Consider the following 19872-nt stretch of genomic DNA (forward strand, 5'->3'; position numbering starts at 1 on the left):
CTTTTGAATTTAAAAAACAAAAACAAAAACAAAACTAATGGTCTGGGATGCCTGGGTGGCTCAGTCGGTTAAGCGTCTGCCTTCAGCTCAGGTCATGATCCCGGGGTCCTGGGATCGAGCCCCACATCAGGCTCCCTGCTCAGAGGGGAGTCTGTTCTCCCTCTCCCTCTGCCCCTCCTGCTTGTGCTCTCTCTCTCTCTCTCTCTCTCTCAAATAAAATCTTTAAAATAAAACAAAATTTAAAAAATAAATTAAAAAAAACTGATGGTCTATTAACATGTTTCAGACAGGTTCACCAAAAAAATGTTAATAGCATATTGTGGGAGGGGAGGGTAAGATGCTTTCTTTTCTTCATTCCCTCCCCCTCCATAGTGTTTGCATTATAGTTTATCAATTATGTCAATTACCATTTGTAATAATAATTCTAAAATATAGTTTAAATTAAAAGGGAAAAGATACTTAATGCCACTGAATTGTATGCTTAACAATGGCTTAAAACGTAAATTTTGTGATATACCTTCTAACAAGAGAAGGAAAGAAAGACGAAAGAAAGAAAAGAAAGAGAAAAGAGGAAGAGAAAGAGAGGGGCAGGAAAGACAATCTTAGATTAATAAATGTGGGACTAAAAACAAATGTATAAAAATTGATCTACTTTTCCTAAAATTGTCCAATTGTCGATGTGATATGTGCTGAAAAGAAAAAAGCCACCTGGACAACTAAAGAGCCTTAAGCAATGAAAGGCAAAAAGAGCAATCTTTGGTGACAGTGTTTCTTTGCCCCATTCCTGCTTACAAGTTAGTTCTGTGGTTGGGTGAATGGAAGCCCCGGCCAGGCTTGCTGATCCTAAATTTGCAAAAAGCATCTCTGCATTTGAACCTCGCAGGCTGTTCCCAGGGGCTGCCAAGCCAGCAGCAGGATATATCTGGACCTATGCCCACATTGTTATGTCCCACATATGTTACATGTTTATTTTCCATTAAGACAAAATGAAAATGTCCCAGACCTGGGATCCATGAGGCATTGGAACCCGCACCAGCAACCTTCCCTTGGCCTCGTGCCCGCAGGAGTAGGGAGGGAAGAAGGGGTCAGGGTGCACACACTAGACCGTTGAGGAGATGGATGCTAGGGCTGAAGCAGCTTGCACAGAAGCCAGGTTGGAATCATCTAGCAAAGCAGAGCTCCCGTCCCGTTAGCTGCCTTATCCTTCCAAGGGCATTACGTTGAGGAGGCCCTGCCTGACCTGCCTCTTGCCTTTCTCTCTCCAGCTTCATTTCCTGGCCCCCCTGTGTCAGTCACACAGGACTTCTGCACCCAGTGGCCTTCACCCTTGTTGCCCCCCCTGCATGGAGGGGACAAGAACTGATGCAGACGTTTGGCCATAGTGTTTTCTTTTCAGCATGGTAAAATACACATGGCATAGAATTTACCATTTTAACCAATTTTAAGTGTATAATTTGGTGGCATTAAGTACATTCACAGTGTTATGCTTGACATAACCTTTTGATGAAGGAGACGTTTTAGAAAATATTTTATTTATTTATTTGAGAGAGAGAGAGTACAAGTGGAGTAAGGGGCAGAGGGAGAGGCAGACTCCCCGCTGAGCAGAGAGCCCGATTCAGGGCTCGATCTCAGGATACCAGGATCATGACCTGAGCTGAAGGGAGACCCTTAACCGACTGAGCCACCAGGTGCCCCGATGCAGGGGACATTTTGAGGCAGCCTACTTGATGCTCTAATTTTCCCCCAACTTTTTTTATTCTTAAAAATTCCCAAAGAACCGGGCAATGAACAGCCATTCACCTAGATTCTCCATTGGTTCACATTTTCCTTCATTTCTTGCTCTCTCCCACTGTGTATACTAGTTTGGTTTTGCTGAAGCATTTGAGATTAAGTTACAGATACTAACCACCTGGAGTTAGCACAGACCCCACAAGTAGAAGGGACAGTCCCCAACAAAACTGCCTTCACTTCAAATGTCAGCTGTAAATTCAAGGGATCCCCAGGCCACCCACACTTTTACTGATTGGCTGCAAATTCAGGGGTTCATAAGACCCCCTTAAGTTCAATAATTCAGTAGAATGACTCATAGAGCTCAGAAAAGTGCTGTTGTAGGGAAGGAAAAATAATTTTCCTTCTACCCTTCTAGGTTCTTGGCCAAGACCCTCCCCTCCTCCCACACATACATAATAAAAGATTAACAGGAGAAAAAATAACAGATGTTTAATAACATCTCACAGGAGAGACCCAGAATTAAATAATTCCCCCACGTGCCCAAGCCACCATCTTAACTATTATCTCCAGCTTAAGAGCAAAAGAAGATGTAAGAAGTGGGGGGACCAATTATGGGAGGTTATCAAGCAAAACACAGGAAACAAGGGTAAGGTTGTTTTGAAGATCTAAGTCTCTGCCTTCTCCGCTGATAAGAGTTTCTAGAGATTTAGTCATCCTTCTCCTCTGGTAGAGAGAGAGCCACCCTTACAAATGGAGATTTCCTTTAGACATGTAAGTGTCTCTTACAAAAGAGTAACTGCTACTCGGTTTTCAGAGCTTTCCCCCAAGTCTGTGTTTTTAAGAAAGTAACCAGGTCAATATAATCCTTATGCCAAAGAGGCATATTTTGAGATGGAAAATTCTGCTCCCCTTCACTATATTTGTTACTACACTTTTATTATAAAGGATACAATGTAGGAACAGGTAAATGAAGAGACAGACAGGGTGAGGTCTGGTCTTGAAGGTAGGGCTTCTGTGCCTGTCCTGGGACATCAATATGTTCACCAGCCAGGAGAGGTCACTGAGCTTCAGTGTCGAGATTTTTTATTGGAATTTCATTATGTAGGCATGCTTGATTGAACTGTTGGCCACATGATTAAACTCAGTCTCTAGCCCTTTTGCCTTCCCCAGAAAATGGGCTGGCTCAAGGTCTTGATCCTCTAATCATGTGGTTGGTCTTTCTGGTAACCAGCCCCTAGCCTGAAGCTATACAGGAGTCCACCATGAGTCACCCTGTTAGTGTAAACTCTGGTGCAATCCAAGGGGTTCTTGAGTATCAGAGACACTTCTATCACTCAGGAAAAGTCAAGGGTTTTAGGAGCGCTATGCCAGCAACCAGGGACAAAGACCAGGCAAATCCTTTATTTTGCAACAACCACCTAGGTCATTTTGTTTCCTTCTCAGCTTATTATATCATGAGGCGCATAGTGTCAGTTTGTCCTATCATTTCTGATATAAAATTTGGTGATGTTTGCCATTTTTCTTCTTTGTAAAGATATTTAAGCTTTTGTAATTAACAAGTAATATTATGTGTGATATTCTAAATATCCAATTTCTCCACAACTTTTCACTCAAAAGTATTAACATTTATTTATAATTGTTGGCTGGATCAGCTATTGCAAAATGGTTATCTTCTAATTCAGTAGTATCATTTACATTTATTCGTTGGCATTTTTCTGTAAAGAAGAACCTTCTCCTTGCCCTCTCCCACTCCATTTATGTTTTAAAATAATGTATCATTAGGAACTCACGGGTTCTCTTACTCTTATTTTTATTTTTATGCTCAAATTATCCCACACTGGGCCAGCGAGAGCCCCTTCAAGCTCTATTGCACACTTAACTGGTAATAAAAACAATTTTTAAATCAACACACTTTTGTCAAAACTGAAGTTTCAAAATATTCCCTAAATAAAAAGAACCCAATCAAGGTGACTGCCTCAAAATGTCTTTGCTTTAGCCTTGTCACTGATATTATAGGTCACTTGTATCAAAATAGCTTTTTTTTCCTTCTCTCACTTGGTTTATCTTTTTAATAAAGTATTATAATGATCTCATGAACTCCCAACCCCTTTCCTTGATGACTCCTGCCTCGAATCTCCATCTAAATGCCACTTCCTGGGGCATTCTCAATTCAAACTGATTTCCATACTCCTATGATATGTTTCCATTACCTCCTGTCCTTTCTCTTGTTTATTACACACTCACATTTGGAATTACCTGTTCCATGTCTATCTAACTTAACTGACTGTGAGCTCAACAACAACAGTGCTGAAGTTGATTACACCTCATAGAGTCTGACATTAAGTCAATATGTCAAAGAAATATTTTGAAATTAATTTTCTCTTTGGCTCCAAAATTTCTTCCAATCCATAAACTCAGTATAATGCACTCTTTTAATTCTAAAAGTGAAGAAATTTTTCAAGAAAAATCTCTGTCAGACTTCCCTCATGTCTCACGAACTTGATGGGTCACTAAGCTCAAAGGAGGTCATTGTCAAGAGGAGTAAGGTTGACATGACACACAGTTTTTAAAACTTGCCTCATGACCTATTAGTGAGTTGGGAAATCAAATTTAGTGGGTCAGAATCATCATTAAAGAAAGAAATAGAAGAAACATATCAAACTATAATGCACATTGTAAAGGTAGGTATTGTTTTTTTAAGCATCTTTTCAATTTTCTGTAAAAAGTATATAGAATGCACATGTGTGTGCTATGTTGCCATGTGGAATTTGTTTCATTCTCTGAGTTACAGTCTAAGAAGTTTGTAGTCTCAGATTTAATTCTGAGCTAGGGAGAGAGCCACCCTCTTTGATGGCGAGAGACCTGAATAGAATATAGGTCTTATTAGTTAGGAAGAGGGGAAGAGCAGATATTGAATACTCACAGCAGCAGAAATTTCTACATCTCCTGATATATATATATATCTCTTTTTTCTTTCGGGGTGAGTTCTCCATATTTCCCTACTCCACTTGATGAAAACACACCATTTTGCCCAAGTCGAAGGATCACAGATTACATACAAACAAAAATCTTCTGTTGTTGTTCAATTAGGAGGAACTAAAACACAAAAGAAAAATTATTGGTTCTCTTTTGGAGATAGGCAACAGAAACAGGAACAATGACCCTGAAAATAACTGCCAGACTTAGAAAAAAAGAAATCAGTTCTGTATTTCAGATAGACATTAACAGGTACGTAATCTGACAAAACAGAGAATGTTTGTACTCATCAATGCAGTCTCACCACACCGACATTAATTAAAACTGTAATATAAAATATGAGGTCCCGGCTAATTGGTTGTGTAAGCTGTTAGCCAATGGTCTATGAATGTAGAATCAAAACCTTTGAAGATAAGAAAGGAATTTTGTTGCTGAATACTGTTTCCCGGCACTTGCCTTGTTAAATCAAGTTCTCCTTCATAGCAATGAACGGACTTAATTTCAGTCAACTTAGAATTCACAATTTTGGTACAAGAATCATTTCTAAATGTCAGGTAACAAAGACATTTCACAAGCCTTAGAAATGGCATTTAACAAAGTTTACAACTAAACGTGGAGGTCAAATTTCTTAAATCCAAGAATCAGATTTCTTCAATCAAAACCTGTGAGGTTGTGTGATCCTCTAACACATGAAGAGAGTCTTGCACTCTGTCCTATGTTCCCTTTAGTGCAAGGATGTCCTGAGTGATCTACCTCATGGCTCCTCACAGGACAGGAAGAGACTGGATTTGACTGGACAGTTCCCAGATAAACACAGTATCAAACTGGTCTGTTTCTAATTTGGTCGGAGGTTTCTGCAACAAAAGCTTCTTTTTTACCTTGGTTGTTTTCTTTACTAGAAAATTCGTGGGACTTACACAACCACCCCATTGACTTGTGTATGTGTAGAATAATCTTTGAGGGACGTTTTTTGCATCATACCTGGTTATAAGGAGTCAGTTACATTTTTGGCTGAAGATCGGACTACTCAATTGGTAGACATAAAGGCATATTTGTTTCACATCTGTACCAAAGAATGTTTAAAGTAGAGAGGGGGCAGGTGTGGGAACCCAAAACAAAACAACCCACTCCAGGATCTATTTTATAGCCTAGAATAAAAATCCCCCTTTTCTCCTTCCAGATTAATCTCTATGCCAGCTGACTTTTGGAAACTTACACATAAACATTTACTTAAACTTAAGGTCATGCTGCAACTTAGAAGAAACTTGGAAATTCCATCTTTGATGGACACAGCTGTTAACCAAGAATTTGCTGGATTTCATGGTAAATATAAGAGGCTTTTAAAAAAGTTCAAATGTCTTAAAATGCAGCATGAGAATACTACAAAAGTATAGAGTGTCTCTCTTCTAGATTCATCCCATGTTCTTGAGACTTCTGAATAATTTTGCATTTCCCTGGTTAGATTTTGTAGTATTTTCTGTCCAAACAATTTAAGCAACCTCCTCAACTTCACTGTTGCTTCTCTACCCTGGTTGGAGGTGTCAAGTATGGCCTCGGTGTACCTTGGACTCCGGCGTTAGAGAATTCTTCCAACCCAGGTCCAGTAAGGTCCATGCCTTTAAAATCACAGGATCACAAACACCAAGTCTGGAATACGATTGCTTGTCAGAGCTAATGACATTTTCTAGGTGTGTTTGGCTTAACGGAAGGAGGAATTCAGGAATACAGGGAATGGGGGAGGGGTATATGTAGTAATAATGGTTACAATGTATTCCCTGCTTACCCTGTCCTGGGCACCGAATGACATTTTATTTTATTTTATTTTTTTATTTTTTAAAGATCGGTTTATTTATTTTGAGAGAGAGAGAGAGCACGGGAGGGAGGGGCAGAGGGAGAGAGAGTCTCAAACAGACTCTGCGCTAAGTGCCAGGTTGGTCACGGGGCTCGACGCCATGACTCTGAGATCACGACCTGAGCCGAAACCAAGAGTCAGTTCCTTAACTGACTGTGTCACCCAGGCACCCCCCAAACAACATTTTACACATATTATTTCATTTTAATCTTTACCTGTGACATAGGTATTATTTATCATTTAAAGATCTTAGAACTTAGGTAAAATGACCAACAGCACACATCTAGTATACTCTTCATTTTAGCCTTCTTGAGGATGAAGACATTTTGTTGCTCCTCATTATATCTTCAAAATTCATGACCAGGCTTGGGATGTAGGAGGACGTCAATAAACATTTATTGAATGAATGAACACATGAACAAATGTATTAATCAAAGTACAAGAGCCAGGGTTAAAATGTGGGTCTATTCTCTGATTCTCTTCCCGCCATATTCCACAGGGTCCTCACAGGGGAGGACTGGCTCTCTTTCTAGCATGTTGGCTTCTCAGAGTGTCTATTGGCTCCTCTTGCTGCTGGTGAGGCAGCAGAGAGGCCCACAGATGGACAGCAGCCGACATCTGCAAACTCTGGCTTTTGATTTCTGTCTGGGGCTTCTTCCAGGTATTTCCTCCTAGAAAGCCCTGTATTTTGCAAACTTTGAGCCTTCTGTCCCAGGGAAATGATAAAGGTGGCATCACAGGGAAACAAATTGGTGGTGAGAGTCGACAGAAGGAAAGGGAAACCCAATCTCAAACCTAGAGACTCCACGAGAAGTCACAAACTTTTGAAATGGTGCAACCATGGGGATTTCCTCTTTCCAGTATTACTGCTGGTGGTCAGCAAGCCCTTCAACTTGCTGAGAAACAGAGGGTGGGAGGAGAAAGGGAAATCACACAGTGCAAATTAACATCCAGATGAGGGGGTCAGAAATAATATCAGTAATACCCATAATCCTTGTAGTTGAAAGAGACAGTACTATTTGTGTTGTCAATGACGGGGCTGGGAGAAGGGAAAGGAGCATGGTGACTCCTTCCCATCCAAGACTTCGGCACCCAACTAGGTAACTTGGCAGTTTTCTGTTTAGAATTCCATGGAGCAGAATGTGGAGATTTCTGGGAATTGGCTGAGCTTTCTCTCCAAAGCAAAACACGAAGGTGAATTGGAAGAAAAAGTGTGGCAGAGAAGGAAAAGGTGCCAGAGCCCCAGGGGCTTGGGATTCTGGCTTGGGATATGCTATCACCACCTCAAAGGGAGAAACGGAGCTCTGGGCATGGGTTGTGCAGAGGAGGCAAGAGGCTGCCCATTGCAATGGAACCCCGTTTGGTGCCAGAGAGAGCTGAATTTGAATTTCTATCCTATCAAGTACTGGTTTTGTGTTCTTTTTGTTGTTGTTTAAAGTTTTGGGTTTTTTTTTAATATCTATACCCAAGGCGGGGCTTGAACTCGCCACCCTGAGATCAAGAGTCACACAGTCTTCCGCCTGAGCCAGCCAGGTGCCTCTGGTTTTGTGTTGTAGAGTGAGTCTCCCAGCATCCCTGAGCAGAACCCATAACTGCCAGTTTGGTCCAGAAAACCAGTATAAAATGTACTCTCTAATTGCCATTGTCCTTCATGTCTGGCTGACAGGTGGATTTTCTTAACAATGCATCTTCCTGGTAGCTTTCTATTTCCGTTATTCTCACTAAATATATGTGCTGCTCTGTTATTTCCCTGCTGCTGAAGCAGCGTGTATAATGTCAAGAAGCATATGGACAAGTATTTTCATCACACAATTAAAGAGACCATTATTTAAAGATTTTACCTTCTAATTCTGGTTGCTCAGAAGATGCTGCCTTAGGCACCCTTCTTGCATTACTTCCTTTCCTGATACTCAGTTTCTTCCTCTGCATACTGGAGGATAAACAATCTTTACCTTGCTTGGTATGTATTAGATTCTAAATAAACAGTAGCTGTAGTAATAATGATGGTGGGGATCATAGGGGTTCCGTGTGGCTGAAGTCTTTCGAAAGCAGAACGTACTAGCAGAACATACTAGCATTCTTCAGGACTGGTCAGGTGCTGCTGCTGTCCATATAGCAGAGAGAGCTTTCCTTCTTTTTTTTTTTTAAGATTTTATTTATTTAGAGAGAGAGAGAGTGGGAGCAGGGGGAGGAGCAAAGGGAGAGGGAGGGACTCTCCAGCAGACTCCCCACTGAGCGAGAAGCCCATGCTGGGCCTTGATCCCACAACCCTGAGATCATGACCCAAGCCCAACCCAATAGTCCAGAGCTTAACCGACTGAGCCCTCCCACCCCCCAGGGCACTCCAAGAGAGCTTTCTTCTTGGACCGCAGAGTCAAAAACAGAGTTGCCTTCTATAACCACTGTCCTGTGAATAACTTTTTAACACATGGTGTTGAAAAGTTTTAGCACTTTTTTGCAAGCCTTTTTTTTTTATGTTACAAGTTTGTACCTAAGACACAATAACTATATACTAAGAACTGCTCTTTTGACATTATGGTTTTAGGCAAAGACACATACACCAATTAACTTGACACAACAGTTTCTAATCAGATAACATCTTTGTGCACTTCATTCGGGTGGAACCCAGACATTTTGCACTCCAAGAGAGCTTTCTTCTTGGACCGCAGAGTCAAAAACAGAGTTGCCTTCTATAACCACTGTCCTGTGAATAACTTTTTAACACATGGTGTTGAAAAGTTTTAGCACTTTTTTGCAAGCCTTTTTTTTTTATGTTACAAGTTTGTACCTAAGACACAATAACTATATACTAAGAACTGCTCTTTTGACATTATGGTTTTAGGCAAAGACACATACACCAATTAACTTGACACAACAGTTTCTAATCAGATAACATCTTTGTGCACTTCATTCGGGTGGAACCCAGACATTTTGCTTTGCATGAGTGAGCCAGGCAGGAAGGGTGAGTGGATAGCATCCTCCAGGACCCTTCAGTTCCCTTACTCATGTAGAGTGTTGCCAAATGTTTCAAGGCAATCTTGGGTTTAGTCTTTGTCTAGCTCTACCTGTGTTTTTCAGTGCTATAATCTTATTTTTAAGTGCATTTTGAGTGTCAGATAACCATGAAACACAAAAGTTGAAAAAAGTATGAAAAATTATTTTTTAAAAAAGAATACACATCCCAGAGGGTGACTGCCCCCCAATTACCTTCTTCTACCACCCACTCTCAAGACTTTTCTTCCTCATTCAATGACTAAAATAATTTTTTACTAATTTACATTTCATATACAGTATCTTCTTATTGACTTTCAATTTATCCTCTATTACTTAGACTTGTTTCCAATGATATATTTTTCTGTTTGTGGAAATCACTTGGATATATTGCTTGGGTTGAGCTAGACCATATCATAATTTTTTTTTCCATTAAAATTCATGGAGATCTTTTTTTCATATAATGGCTTCTCAGAGCATGAGGGTTCATAGGATGAGTTGAAGTCATTAGGGGTGAAGGATAGATTGGGGAGGTAAACAAAAGGATTTATGTTCTAGATGTGATATGTTCTATCAACTCCAAGGGCTGAAGCCTTTGGTGAGGGGAGAGCAGAGAAAGACCATAGAGAAGTCTCTCAATGAGAAAAAAACATAATAAACTTAGACAAGAACACTGTACTCTTTCATATTCTAGCCTCGTTCATATTCTAGCCCTTCTCAAATCTCTTACACAGTTTCTTCCTGCTTTTCCTGACCTCTACATGTGAGGGTCCTAGGCAGTAGTGTGCTGCTTAATGTTTAACATTGGCTCCATGGGGAACAAAAAACGCCTGGGGTGTGGCCTTCACCAATGTACACAATGCAAATATTTCCACTATGGCTGATTTCCAGCTATTAGCATGCTGCTGTTCATGGGGGTTGGGGAAGAGTTGTGCTCCACCAACTCTCACTAGCAGCCTAGCATCAGTTCCAGCTCGCCACTGGCCCAAGGGTTTAGCAATCAGGTCCTTTTCTTTATTTGTAGTGATTTCCTAGGTGATCTCACCAAATTCCATGGCTTTAAATACCTTCCATATGCTGATGTGTCCCAAATTAGATCTGATGCCCAATCTCTTCCAATTTGCACATATTCCTATCCAACTGTCAACATGACAGCCTCATTTGGATGTCTAACGCATGTGAAATTTAACAAGAACCAAACAGAACTCCTGATTTCACCAGGGCTTGCCTCCAAGTCTTTCACCGCGTCAGCAGACGGCATCATCGTCCACCCCGTCACTCAATACTAAACCCTTGGAATCACCCTGGGCTCTTTCTTTCTCTCCTCCCCGACACCCAACTCTTTATTAGGTCTTATTAACTATGCTTTTAAGATTTGCCCCAAATCACACTGATGTATATGTACCATCTCTGGTCTCTGCCGAGTGATCTAGGCATGATTTCTCTCTTGTGGTAGCATCCCTGCCTGCACTCTGTTCCTTGACAGTCAATTCTCTACCTGGCAGCCAGACTGAGCCTTTATTTATTTATTTATTTTTAATTAAAAAAAATTTTTTTTGAGAGAGCAAGTGGGAGTTAGGGAGGGGTAGAGGGAAGAAGGAGAATCTTAAGCAGACTCCATGCCCAGTGCAGACCCTATTGCTGGGCTCGAACCCATGACCCTGAGATCATGACCTGAGCTGAAAACAAGAGTCAGGTGCTTAATCCACCGAGTCACCCAGGTGCCCCCAGACGGAGCCTTTAAAACAAATCAGATCCCATCACTCCCTTGCTTAACCCCCCCTTGCCCCGTGAACTTTCCATCGTATTCAGAATAAAATTCAAACCCTGCCACCTCCAGTGAGGCTCTCCTGCTTCATCTGGTCCTTGCTACCCCTCCACTCTCAACTCTTTCCACTCCACCATCTGCTTCACCTGCTTCAGATGCACTGGCCTGCTTGCTGTTATCAACACACCGGCTTATTCTAGCCCTGGACATTCACATTTCTGTCCCCTCTGCATAGAAATCTCTCCTGAGAGCCCTATCCACATCTTAACACAATTCATTCACCTCATTCAGGTTCTTACTCAAATGCTACCTCTTTTTTTTTAAACTTTTTTAAAAGATTTTATTTATTTATTTGAGAGAGAGAATGAGATAGAGAGAGCATGAGAGGGGGGAGGGTCCGAGGGAGAAGCAGACTCCCTGCTGAGCAGGGAGCCCGATGCGGGACTCGATCCCAGGACTCCAGGATCATGACCTGAGCCGAAGGCAGTCGCTTAACCAACTGAGCCACTCAGGCGCCCTCAAATGCTACCTCTTAAAGGAAGTCTTCCTTGATTACCATATCCCAAAGAGACCCCTCCACCCTCCTCACCAACCTGTACCTCCATCTTCTTCCCATGCTTTTTTTTTTTTTTTTTAGTAATCTCTACCCCTAGCCTGGGGCTCGAACTCGTGACCCTGAGATCAAAAGTCTCATGCTTTACTGACTGAGCCAGCCCGGCACCCCACCGTGCTAAATTTTTCTTTAGAGCACATATTGCTATCGAATTTATGTTATTTTTTGATTTGTGTCCATGAAGGCAGGTATTTTGTTTTGTTGAGTGCTAGATTCCCAGCACCTATAAAGGTAACTTCCATACTGGGGGTGCTTAATAAAGACTTAATACATAAATATTATGAGAAATGGAACCATGAACTCCCACACAGCTTACGGTCTGTGTATCAGGGGTTGCAAACTTTTTCTGTAAAAAGCCCGATAGTAACTCTTTGTGGCCATAGCATCTGTGTCACAATTACTTAACTCTGCATTTGTACTATGAAAGCAGCCACAGAAAATACTGTAAAGAATGAACATGGCCATGTTCCAATGAAGTGTTACTCATAAAAACAGGCGGCAGTCCGCCTTTGCCCTTTGGGCTGCAGCCTAAGGACTTGAGTCTTGATGACTATGACAGTACTATTCCGCTATCTTCATCAACACGAACTTCCTCTTCCACCACCTTCCTCACCTGGCCTTTCTATTTCAGGAAATTCTTGCTCAAGATAATAAAAGTTGCAAAGAACTTTGGAAAAACCCAATTGACTGAACCGCAGACTGCCCAGTCTTCCATTGAATAGCATCACATGACAATTTTCCCTGCAACATCCTCTAAAACTTACTATAAAACCCTCCCCTGGCTGTGTTTACCCATCCTAAACCAGGATATCACAAACCTGCACTGAAAGACCTGCCTTCCACTAGACTTCAAAACCTCATGAATACCCCAGCTTGACTCTCTTGCTCTCAGAGATGCTGCTAAGACTATCATGGTGGTCTCCGTGAGAATGCAGAGCAGTAACCTCAGAGCTATTTGTTGGTGTTTCCAAGGAGTCAGCCATAATGCAGGACAATCCCAGAGGAGGTTAACATGATTAGTTGTGCTATCATGATTTCTTGGTCCTAAAATTAAAGGACATGTTCATTCATTCACTCATTCAACAAATATGCATCGGGATCTTATTACACATCTGCCCTCATACCAGCCTGTCTTGATAGGAATGCGTAAGTACAAATTAGGCAGCTTTGATCCCCCCTCCTCCCTCCCCCCCCCCCCCCGGTGATGAATGACTTTCATGTTTGCTTTTTTGAACCTTAAAAAAATGATGTTGCCAGGGCTTTTAATGGAAAGAAAAATGGACTCATTAAAAATGAGGACTTCTTGGTTTGCTCTAAGGTTTTTATATCTCTTCTCCAGTCTCCAAAGTTCGTTGATCCAGCAGTCTGCAGCTAGGGGTGCATATGGCCAAGAGTTTTCTGGAGGAATGCCAGGCACGGCTGAAACATCAACTTCCTGACTACTGGGGGGGAAGGCAGCCCTCACTGCCATCATCGTCCATAAAAACTCTGGAATTTATTTGCACAAAGAGCTCATTGAGAGCTCACGGCTCTGCTACAGCGATTCCTTTATTCTCATGGAGGAAGCCTCAGAAAAACCAGCTTGTGCCATTTCTGCAAATGCAGGGCTCAAAAGTCTGTGCCTGGTGGGGAATCAGCAGGCCTGGCTTCCCACATGGGTGGAGGCAACCGAGCAGGCCTGGGGAGAGAGCCCAAGACTCGAGTCAGGGCCTAACTCTGCCAACTGAGGCAAGCCACCGAGCCACCCAGGGCCTCCCTGTCCTCATCTTGGAAATGCAGATGGGAAAAAAGCAGCTGCTCACCTCCAGGCAGCTTGTGTTAATCAGCTGACAACACAGAGATGAAATTGTGGTATAGACTCAGAATCTTGTCGCCAATGACAGTCGTTCTTTCCAGAAGACTGCAGCTGGAGTTGCCATTTTAGCAGTTCTACAAAAGATACCCTGTCCACTCCCCTCCCCCCCCAAATCTTCTCAGGAGTGCCGGGATTTCTGTTCATAGAAAAACAATCTTTATTTGTTCCATTCTTGTTTGGACTCTTAAAATGCAAGCACCTCCTAGAAGGCATAATTCATCAAAGTAATCCACACTACAACACACGGGGCTTCTCAAAGGCCTTCCTTTTCTCAAGAAGGATCGAGTGGCTAAGGATGGATAACGACAAGAGATTACTGAAAAGTTGGGGAAAGTCATTTTAAAAAAGGAGGAATGCCTACTGAATAGAATTGTAAAAGCCTGGCAGATTACAAGGATCAGTGGTTCTTTAATTGAAATCCTAGGCAGAAAGTAACAAAGCTTCTCCCCATCCACCATCGTGGCCTCATGCAGATGGCCCTCTGTGGGATGCCAGGGCTCTGAGGACTAGAGTTTGGAAATCTCTGTACTTAGCCTGTACCCCATCTGTGGGAGGTCTCTGACTTTCGTGCTCATGGCTCTCCGAGGAACAAAATAATAATAATGAACATTGGAGATTTTACCATATGCCAAGCTCTTGGCTAAATTATGCACACGATCTGATTTAATCTCCAAAACAAGCTTGCCAAGCAGGTACTATTTTCCTTCCCATTTTACAGATGGGGAAACTGAGGCTTAGGGAGGATTAAAAAAAAAAAACCTTGTAAGAAAGTCAGACGGAGGGCTGGTATCCTCAACTCTATCCTCTGTCTCCTCCATCAGACTACTTCCCCGAAGAGAACTTCTGTCCCTGACACTTTATCACCACAATGTCATCTAGAATTTCTGTAGATGCTAGATTTGGATTTCAGTGGAGATTTGTCTGCAACACCCAGACATTATCTTTAGTCTGGATTTATGTTTTAGAAGAGAGAGAAAGAGTTTGAATTAAAATAGAAAGTTGTATTTCATGGGCGTAACAAGCGAGCACGCAGTCTTAGGTACAAGATGAGGCTCAATTTTCCTCCGATGTTGCCAACTCTGGGTCATTTCTTTTTTTCTTTGCAAATGTAGCATAAGCTTGCTGAATAGAAGACGGGGGGTAGGTTGACATACTACAACAAACAAAATACCCCACCTTAAAATCAGAAATTCAGACGGGAGTGTGACTCAAAGCAAAATAACATTGAGTCTGTTAAAACAAAACAAAACAAAACAAAAAAAAAAACGCTACAAAACTCAAACTTAGCTCACTGGAAAATTTTAAGTGATCTCCAGAAGAGAGGAAAAGAAGGAAAGACACCAAATGAATAAGGACATTCTTCTTTCAGGTTAAACAGCAAAGAGAAAAGTGAAAAACATCTGATCCCCTCATGGGCAGGAACAGACAACCGTATTTGTATTAGTCACCAGTAAAGTCATCATTCATTTGGTAGAGACAGCTACAGGATTATAAAGATAACAGCGTTTTAGAGCTCTGAAAATGGTCTCAAGATGAGCCAGCCTCCCTTAGAGATAGAAGACGGGGGAAAGGGAGGAGCCGATGGGCAGGAGAGCCTGCTGGTTTTAATCGGTTGTTGGTCTCATTCCTGTCCACTTGCGAGAGCTCCCTGTAGGACAGAGGTATGGACATTTGGCTTTGGCATGACACATTTTTTTTGAATCGTATTTATTTTTTCTGTCAGTTGATTTTTACCCAGTACATTTTTCAACTACGGGTTTTTCACTTATTTATGTTCAAATTTGCTGTCTTTTTAAAAAATAGCTTTTGGGATTCCAGTCTGTGTTAAGATGGAAGTTCTTATCTCTACACTGTACATGCCTTGGGTTCTGTTTTAGTTTCCGTTTGAGACTTTATTCTTCAGGCAATTTATACCATTTTGTATTTTGTGAGATGCAAGTCTAGTTTTATTTTCTTTTTGTGACTTGATAGCTATGCTAGGATTGTTTATTAAATAACCCATTCTTATCTCCTTGAATTGAAATAGCACTTTTGTGCTCTACACACACACATATATACACATACACACACATATGAAATATATACTGAGATATCTTTCTGAATTCTCTATTCTGTTCCACTAATCTATTTATTTCTCTGTCATATTATATTAATTTTATTGTTATGTCTTCAATGTGTCCCCTCCCCCCACTTACTTTTTTTTTTTCATACATTCTTGGCTCTTCTTGGACATTTACTCTTCCATAACAAGTTTAAGAATCATATTAGTGTTTGTGGTAGACTAAATAATGTACACCCCTCACCCCACCCAGTAGGTTCGTCCACCACCTAATCCCTGGAACCAGTGAATGTTACTTCGTTTGGCCAAAGGGACTTTGCAGATGTGATTAAGTTAATGATTTTGAGATGGGGAGATGATCCTGAATTATCCCATGGGTCTACTGTCATCCCAACGATCCTTATAAGAGAGATACGGGAGCAGTCGGAGCTGGAAGAGAAGGCGATGAGATGACAGAGATTGGAGTGATGTGCTTTGAAGCTGGAGGAGGGGCGGCAAGCCCCGGAACACAGGCGGCCACCGGAAGGGGAACGAAGGAAGAGAATGCATTCTCTCTTCAAAGCTGCCAGGTAGAACCTGCCCTGCCCACACCTTGATTTCAGTCCCGTGAAACTGATTTTGCACTGCTGACCTCCAGGAATGTGAAAGAATAATTTTGTGTTCTTTTAAGCCACTGAGTTTGTGGTAATTTTTTACAGCAGCAATAGGAAAGGAAAACAGTGTGGCAATTAAATATATTCATTTGTGAAAACTGACATCACTATGGTATTGGTTTCTCCACTCAAGAACATAGTTTCTCTTTGCTTTGGTTTAGACCTGTTTTATTTTCTTCAGTAAAATTATATGTAATATAATATAAAATATTAAAAATGAAAAGAATACTCTCATTTGGGATTTGTTTCTTTCTTGCTAAATCTGTTCTGAAATATTTCATATTTTGCCATTGTTGTGAATGAGACATTCTTCTGTTTCTACTTCTATGTAATTAATGTTAGGATATGGAAAAGTCCACAGATTTTTAAAAATAGTTATTGTTCGTCCAACCGATTACCAAATTCTCTTATTGCCTATACTGGAGTCTCTTGGGTTTTGTTGTTGTTGTTGTTATGTGTCTTTTCTTATTTGTATTTTTCCTTTATGCATGTATTTATTTTTTAGGAATACAATCATATCATTAGCAAAATCAAAGAATTTTATTCTTATTCTCAAATGTTAGGTCAGTTATTTAATTTTGTTGTGTTAATGAGTTTGGGATCTCTTCCAAGTCAGTGTTTAGTCATGATGATGATGGGGAACATCCCTATGTGTAGTTTGTTTAATTAAAATGGGTTTAGGGGGCACCTGAGTTGCTGCCTTCAGCTCAGGTCACGGTCCCATAGTCCTGGGATCGAGCCCCGCGTCGGGCTCCCCGCTCAGCGGGGAGTCTCCCTCTCCTTCTCTCTGCCGCTACCCCTGCTTGTGCTCGCTTTCTCGCTGTGTCTCTCTCTGTCAAATAAATAAATATAATCTTTAAAAAAATAAAATGGGTTTAGCCTTTTGCACTTTAGGATCCTATCTGCCATCAGTTTGGGAAATAGCCTTTATTATTAAATAATTTCTTTAATTCTTATTTTATTCAGTAGGAATGGCTGCCACTTTACTAAACACATTTTAAGCACCTAAAGATATGGTCATCTGGTTTTCTTCCTTAAAGGACTGATGTAATAGATTGTGTCACTAGACTTCCTGGGACAGAAACGCCCTTGACTTCATGGACGAAGTCATGAACTGCTTTTGTTTTTTCTTTTTGATACATGACTGGATTCTATTTGTTAATATTTTACTTAGATTTCTTGAATATAGATTGAATGTAGATTCGTGAATTTGCCTGTAATTTTCCATTTTTGCTTACCTTTAACAGCTTTGATTCAGTTTATTTTGACCTTATAAAATGAATTGGAAGCTCTTCATCCTTTTCTTTGGCTTAAAATAGTTTAAATAAAAGTATAGTCAGTCCTTTAAAGGTTAGATAAAATTCAGCTAGAAATTCATGCCTGGTGAGTTTTCAAACATTTGTATTTCTCTCCTCTTTCCCACTGAACTTTCAATGCCTCAATTTCTTTTTTCTTTTTTAAAGATTTCATTTATTTATTTGAGAGAGCAAAAGATACCATGAGCAGGGGGGAGAGGTAGAGGGAGAAGCAGACTACCCGCTAAGCAGGGTGCCCGATGCGGGACTTGATTCCAGGACCCCAGGATCATGACCCAAGCTGAAGGCAGATGCTTAACTGACTGAGCCACCCAGGTGCCCCTAGATCTTATCTTTAGAATTCAAGACTTTTATTGGGAAAAGGCTAAATGTGTATCTTTTCTCACAGGACTGCATTGCCCTAAAGACTAATGATGTTGAGTGTCTCTCCATGTGGGCATTGGTCACCTGTCTCTCTTGTTTGTAGATTTATTTTATTCAAATGTTTATTCAAATGGTATGTTCATTTTCTAGCTGGATTAATTTGCCTTTTTATTGTGGCTATTGATTGTTATATTTTTTGTTGCTTGATTGAATCTATGACTGCCTAACATTTTCTGGGTAATGATGATTATCAAAGGAATTCATTCTTTCTCTCTCATCAGAAGTTGGAAAAAGTACTTTATGATATTAACAGAGAAAGGCAATCTGATATTTAGGACTGAGTGAGAGTAAGAAATTAATTCTCAGAGGTCTAAATTACATTTTGAAGGGATTGCTGTAGAAGGTTTTTAAGTATTTACTGTAAGGAAATCAGGGTAGAAGTGAATAGTCAAGGATCTGTTACAATAATGTAGGTGGAAGGTGAAGGTGTTGGGACCATGATGGTAATGGAGAATAGGATTATAAGTGATCAGGTAGAATGAAGATAATTTGCCACTGGATTGAAGGTAGGAAGGAGAGAGAGAGAGAAGTCAAGGGAAACTCTAAGGTTTTGTCCTGAGAAGAATGGAATCATTTACTGAGCTTAAGATGACTTCAGGAGAAATAGTTTGAGGATGAAAATTAAGAGCTCTGTTTTTTTACATGTCAAATATGAAATTTCTATTAGAAATCCCAATGGGGATATTGAGTAAGAGGTTGGCTCTCCTTGCTGGAATTCAGAGGGAAAATATTGACTGGAGAGAAAAATTGGGGACTCATCATTAGATAGATGGCATTTAAAATCATGATCCTGCAAGAAAACGTCGTATATACATATGATGGAATATTATCCAGCTTTAGAAAAAAAAAAAAAAAAAAGGAAATCCTGCCGTTTGAGACAACATGGATGAATCTAGAGGGCATTATGCTAAGTAAAATAGCCGAACAGAGAAAGACAAATATTACATGGTATTACTTATATGTGGAAGAAAGCAAGGAAGAAAGAAAAGAAAAGAAAATCAAACTCATAAAAACAGAAAGTAGGAAAAATAGTTGCCAGGGGTTGGGGGGAAATAGGAAGATGTTGGTAAAAGGATAGAAACTCCCAGTGATAAAATGGATACCGTCTAAGGATCTAATGTGTGGACAGGGTGACTGTAGTTGATAACACTGTGTTATGTAGTTGAAATCTGAAATTTGCTGAGAGAGTAGAACTTAAGCGTTCTCACAAAAAATAAAAAGAAAAAAAGAAAAAAGTAAACTTGGATGATGGATGTGTTAATTAACTATGGGGAGAAATCCTTTCATGGTGTATATATAGCAATCAAATCACCGTGTTGTACACCTTAAATATCTTACATTTTACAATTCTCTTTGTCAATTATATCTCAAAACTGGGGGTGGCAGATCTTGATCGTGTATGAGATTACTTAAGGAATGAATGTTATATAGAGAGAAAGAGATCTGAGGTTGGAAAATGAGGGTCGAAGAGCAAAAGTGGCTGAGAGGACACGGGTGATACAGGAGAAGAGCCAAGAGCGAGTGATGACCTAACACCAGAGAAAACGGTGCCTCAGGAAGGAGGGAATGATCTGTGTGTTGGGTCAAAGGTGGCCAGAGGTGGAGTAAGTTGAGCTGGAGAACTGACCTCTGGAT

This window comes from Eumetopias jubatus, unplaced genomic scaffold (genome assembly GCF_037043125.1).
Source record: "Eumetopias jubatus isolate StellerSeaLion01/CBP00866 unplaced genomic scaffold, mEumJub1_p1.0 scaffold_15, whole genome shotgun sequence".
In the NCBI taxonomy this organism is placed as follows: Eukaryota; Metazoa; Chordata; class Mammalia; order Carnivora; family Otariidae; genus Eumetopias; species Eumetopias jubatus.